At 43.8% G+C, this 6,000-nt stretch overlaps 1 protein-coding gene across 5 annotated transcripts in view; it reads right to left on the reverse strand.

Moving 5' to 3' along the window:
* LOC115262131 (CUGBP Elav-like family member 2) overlaps window positions 1–3,889 on the reverse strand; it is a 1,100,715-nt gene extending 1,096,826 nt beyond the window's left edge. Inside the window, exon 1 of one of the 5 annotated variants that reach the window (XM_062849221.1) lies at window positions 3,502–3,889. The gene's annotated coding sequence lies outside the window, so the exon portion shown is untranslated. Of the gene's footprint in view, window positions 1–2,491; window positions 3,449–3,501 lie in introns of those variants that run through there. The other 4 variants (XM_062849222.1, XM_062849220.1, XM_062849225.1 and 1 more) reach the window with 4 other exon arrangements.
* Window positions 3,890–6,000: the final 2,111 nt, after the last annotated feature.

Genomic DNA, 6,000 nt, shown 5'->3' on the forward strand with positions numbered 1-6,000 from the left:
ATATATTGCATGATCTTTTTATTCCATCACATTAATGTGAATAACAAATAATGGACAAAAATGCCGACTTCCTTTCATAAGCCATGCAGCTATAGGACGCAACAACTGCATCTGAGCAAATGGTTTTGAAATCCTGCGTAATAAATAATGAATGTTGAAAGAATAATGTGCATGAAAATCAATTACGCTCAAATACTTCTCACGACCAATAGTTTGCTGCTTGCTATAAGGCACTGCACGCCGCTAAGGTTGTTTTTGGCATTATGGCATTATTCTAGGAGTTCCTTGTATAGTTTCTACAGGACTTCCTTGAAGAATTCCTCCAACAATTTCTTAAGGAGCTCCTCTAGCAGTTTTATAAAGAATTTCTCATGGTGTTCTTTATAGGTTTCCCCAACAGGAGAAGGATAACATTTTCATAGGAATTCCTACTAGGAATTCCAGAAAAAGCTTCTAAAACATCTCAAAAGGATTTGGAGGAACCTCAAAATGAGTCTCTCAAGGAACTTCCAGAAGAATTTCTGAAGAAATTCCTGGAGGAATCTTGAAAGGAAATCATAGAGAAATTCCAAAAGAAATCCCCTGAGGAGTTCCTGGAGCAATTCTAGATGAAACTTTTGGAGAAAACTTGAATAAACTCCTGGATGAATCTCAGAAGGGGCTATTTGTAGAGTCTCATAAGAAACTCCTGGCTCAATTTCTGAAGAAAACACGGAAGAAATTATTGTAGGAATTCCGGAAGAAATTTCTGAAGAAATCTCGAAAAAAACTTTTGAGGAATTCCGGAAGATATCCAGATAGAACCCCTGGTGAAATATAAGAAAGGAATTCCAGATGAAAGCAATGGACGAATGCTGGAAAAAAATCCTGGAGGAGTCTTAAAAAAAACTGGATAAATCCTAGAAGGAAATCCTCGAGAAATCCCAGAAGTAACTCCCAGAAGAATCTTGGTAGGAATTTCTGGACCAATCCGAAAAAGAACTCCTATTGGAATCCCAGAAGCAACTTCTGGAGGGATCTGAAAGAATGTCGAAGGGGTTTGCTGCAGAGATCTCGAAATGAATATCTGAGTGAATTCCTGAAGAAAACCAAGAAGGAACTCCTGGAGGAATCCCGAAAGGGACTTCTTTAGGAAACCCAGAAAGAAGTTCTGATGGAATCTCAAAATAAATTCTGGTTGAAATCTCTGAAGAGATGTCCGGAGAAACTGCTGGTGGAACAGAGAAGAAGAAAACCTTGAAAGAACTTCCGAAGGAAACCACGGATAAACTTTAAGAAAAACCTTAGAAAAAAAAATTCCCAGAGAAGTCCCAAAAAGAACTTTTGGTGGAATCTAAGAAGGACTCCGGAAGGAGTTCTTGTAGGAATCTCTGAAGGAATACAAAAAAGGAGGAAATCTCAAATGGAATCCTAAAGAAAATTTTTGGAGAGATCCTGGAACGAAGAGCTGGAGGATTTTAAAAGGGAGGAATTCTCAAAAGCTGGGAATCCCAGAAGAAACTCCTCGAGGAATTCCAGAATGAACTGCAGAAAGAATTTTAGAAGAAAATCCACTTGTAATTTTCCTCAGTGTCAGTTATCTACTCAGTGGATAACTGAAACTGAGTAAGATTACAAGTGGTAGACGAAATACGCGTAACTATCAAAGGATAAGCGATTAGGGCGGAATTAAAAGGTACGAAACTGATTACACTCATTCGTCGTTGACTCAATAAGTCAAACTTATTAAATAATCAACTTCTAATATGTACTGCATAACACTGCGGATTTAACGCGGCTAAACATTTTTCAGTTACACACATCTGCTGTAAAGCATTCCTGACAACATTTCTGTTTGACAGTCATCGGTAAAAATCGTAGGAAGAGAATATCTCAAAATTAAAATTGCATATCAATTACGGTATGGTACTTAGCGTCTTAGCCCTAGATGTAAACTATTACACATTGTTTGTCATTTTTTCAATTACTCGACAATCATAAATTATTTACTACTGAAATTTTTAGTTTTTTCCTCGAGTTTAATTCAACTTGTAAATGGAAGCCTGCCAGACACGACTAATGATGGAATATGATTACTTACATCACAAATTATTCATATCATTTATCACTTACTTTTATGTGGTACCTAATGGCAGCACCTGTTCCAGCAGATCACAATCGAAGAATAATTACTCGCACCGCCACCGATAGGAATCAACATGCACATCTACCAGCCAGGGAGAATCGTAATCGCACCTTCTAATTTCCCTTAGCCTTCTTCCTCACGAAAAACCCACCTAAATCAATTCCGACCATCTGCCACCTTCACTTCCCGGGAATCATTAATCATTCATTATTTTCTATTAACAGAAGGCCACCACCAACACCGCAGAGCAATTGTGATCCGAACCCGCACTACCTTCTCCGGTTCCGAATTCCTGGACTCACACCGCAAACCATCGATCACAACCACATGACACACTACTCATCGACGAGATCTCCTCGGATATACCTTTTCTTTCCTTCCGGACAATTTCCAAACTAACCGCAAACATCCATCAAAATCGTCGGCCCCCAAGCACGACGCGGTAACAAATTCACCTGTCCCCGTGCACCTTAAAGCCCCATTAAAGGTGCCGCTGCACCTCTCTGCTTCACTCCACTTAGGGAAAACCGCTTTCCCGGTGTCAATCGATTTTCGTCGGCTCTGACCGGCTGTTGTCCCACATTTCTCAAACCCACCTCCCTTCACTCACTCGCTCGTTCGCTCGTGTGCTCGTTTGTTGACCGCCTCCGCTTCTTCCCTGCTCAGAATATGCAATGTCAAATTTGTTTATCTGATGCTGCACCACTACGCCGTGTCGAAGTCATACACTTTTGCTTCACGGAGCGATTTTCTTTTTTTAGGTTTTTTTATTTTATGTAGATTTTGGATAAGCGTGCGTTCTAGAATTTCCACCACGCTAAGCTTCTACCACCCACTCGACACCGCACTGCTGCTGCTGCTGCTGGTTGTTGCGATCGTCATCACTCCGAGTGATTCTTGATCGTGGTGTGTAACGACCCCGCCGCATACGCGAGAAACAAACAACGCGTGCACTCGAAAGGTGGGTTTCAACACTCTCGCACGGAAAATATATCGCTCGTCGGAAAAACACTCGGACGCAGTTTCCTCGTCAGAGAGACAGACACGCGACGACGACGCGTTCCTCCGAATATCCGCCAAAGACTGACTGCTGCTACGAAAGGGAAGATTGATAATTCTGATTTCCCTTGACTGCAGCAATTGCCGCTGCCGACTCTGGCTGTCGTTGATCGAGAGGAAAACACACCACCACTACACTCTCACCCGCAGTAGGGCAGCATTCGTCCGGCGGCGGCATCACCGCCAAGGAAAAGTGCATTTATGTCCTAGCGAACACAACTCCGTCAACAGTACCATCTAACCCCATTGCACGAACCTTCGAACCTACGACGAGCGTGAGCGAGCGAACAACTCTCTCTCTCCTTTACGATACGCACCTACACATCCGCACCACGCGGCATCAGCTATCCTTTATCAACATTGTCCCCAGTCGGGCGGATTGCCAGCTCTCTCGTGCTCTCGGATCCCTAAACTCGCCTTCGGGTTACGAGGGTGAAATCGCCCTACAACTTTCTCCAGATGATATCCCGCAAGACACTTTCAGCTGCACTAACAATTTTTCCGTTACTAAACTCCAATCCCAAATCACTCAAAACTCTACTTCACTCAACGTCACTTCACATCCGAACACTGAACCGCAATGGAATGTCATCAAACCGACGGCGACGACCCCGACGACGGTTCCGATTTCGATTCCGGGCGAGCGACATTCCGTCCGTGTCCGTACGCGATAGAAATTTCCTCCAATCTGACTGGAGACTGCTCGAACTCGCGCGGAGCTCGACTCGTTCGTTCTTTAGAGGCATACGCTCTCCCGCATTTTCTCTCCCACTCGCGGAAAATCGGAAAGGACCATCACCATCATCAATACAACCACACAGCGAGGGTTGAAAACAACAACACAGCTGCGAGTGAGGGTGGAAAAACAACCCCTTTTAGATCGCTGAACGAAATTGGCGGAATCATACAGGGGTGGAACTCACGATTGCAGGAACTTGTCAGTTGAAATTCGGAGGGTGCGTTGAGAGCATGCGCGCTGGTACTCATTGGAAAAGCGTTGCAAAACAACGACCCGGCACGATGTTGCATACGAAGGGGAGGTTGGATAGATGTCAGATGCGATGGTTGCCGAAGGGACGACTGCTTTGGAAGGCGTCAAGATTCGAGCACACCTGTTGATCGAGTGATTGAAGCATTTCGTTTGATTCCTCCTAAGCATAACTTACATAAATGTTGGATTTTTCGACTGAGAAGTCAACAACTTTTTGGAACAATAACGGTTTTGATTCATCCTTACGTTTCGCAATGTTTACAGCCATCACCAAGAGACAAACCATTTCCACTAAAACCCCATTTTACGCTCACTATACTGCCGTCCTACGCATACTTGTCTCATGTTATATGGGAATCCCATATAACATGGGACATTTATGCGTAGAGCGGCAGTATATTTGGGACAAATTCAATTTACGCCTTCCGAATTTCCCATCCCAAATAGCGCTCCTGTAATTTACGCTCCTTGAGCGTAATTCGGGGTTCTAGGTATTCGGGAACAACTTATATGTGATACATACGTATAATGGAAATTTGTAGTTGTTTATCAAATTGTCCGTCTCAATGAGGACTACCACCAGAAGTGTTGCAAAATTAAGTGGTTACCAATATTGAGTGACGGATCACGCGAACTTCTTGAGATTCGAAAGTTCTAGGAGAGGGTGATATTTTTTTCGGGTTCTGCGTCTCAAGAAGCATGTGACTAGTGTTGCACAGATCAGTGGTTCCCAAGCAGAGACCACGGACCATGCTACCGTAAGTGCGGTTAGAAAGTGAAGACGGTTTTCAGATTGTGTGTCTTAAAAGCATTTAATACAACAAATTGGTGTTACAAAGCTCAGTTGTTCCCAAGCTGGAGTCAGGGCCATGCTAATTTCGCAAGAAACGAAAGTCCGAGGAGACTGTGAAAGTTTTTAGGATTTTGCGTCTCAAGTAGTACTTATTACCATTGGGAGTGTGCGGTGGATGCGTCGCGGGTGGAGTCGGTCCCAAATTTTTCGCTTCCCGTCGGCGCTTGTTCCCAATACATAATAAATATTTTCTTTCATTTTTGCATTCACACAAAAGAGTGAAAAGTGTTAGTTCGGGCTCGCCGGTCGAGAAAAAATCCGGGCGCCGACAAGTGAGTCGCGTTCAGTGTATTTCTGTGTGGAATAGACTAAAGGTTTCTGCTCCCTAGTGGAGTGGAGACGCGCGATAGAATTTTCTTTTTGGCTAGTTTTTGCGTCGAAAAGTGGTCGGTTGTTAACGGCGGTTTGTGTATATTGATCCATTGCCAAATCATATCACCAACCATAGGTGACTCCCGGACTGACAATGTACCTTACCCTACTAACAAAAAAATCCCTCCTGAGACAAACGTGGAGATGCAGTGATTCGCGGTCTTTTTAACAACGTTTGTCTTACTAACATTCCCTCCCTTCCTCGATGACCGTAAGGACGTGGCCGGCGCCGTTATTGACCTTAATAAAGTTGAGAGCTCTCGAACTGTGTACATTGAGAATAGTAAGCTAGTCCCAAGCCCTATTCATTGGTTCCTTGTGCAATTTCGATTGCTCTGGTCAATCACGGAGTAGCAACTACGAATTGTGCGGTCATCTATGCTCATGCTCATGCTCATGCTCAAGTAGTACTTATTACCATTGGCTCAGCTAGGATTTTTTTTTCTGGAGGAAGCTCAGGTGGGGCCTGACTTGAGATGACTTTTAAGAGACATGGTCGCCTCTCTCTCTCTTCTTGGCGTAACGTCCTCATTGGGACAAAGCCTGCTTCTCAGCTTAGTGTTCTATGAGCACTTCCACAGTTATTAACTGAGAGCTTCC

This window comes from Aedes albopictus, chromosome 2 (assembly GCF_035046485.1).
Source record: "Aedes albopictus strain Foshan chromosome 2, AalbF5, whole genome shotgun sequence".
Taxonomy (NCBI): Eukaryota; Metazoa; Arthropoda; class Insecta; order Diptera; family Culicidae; genus Aedes; species Aedes albopictus.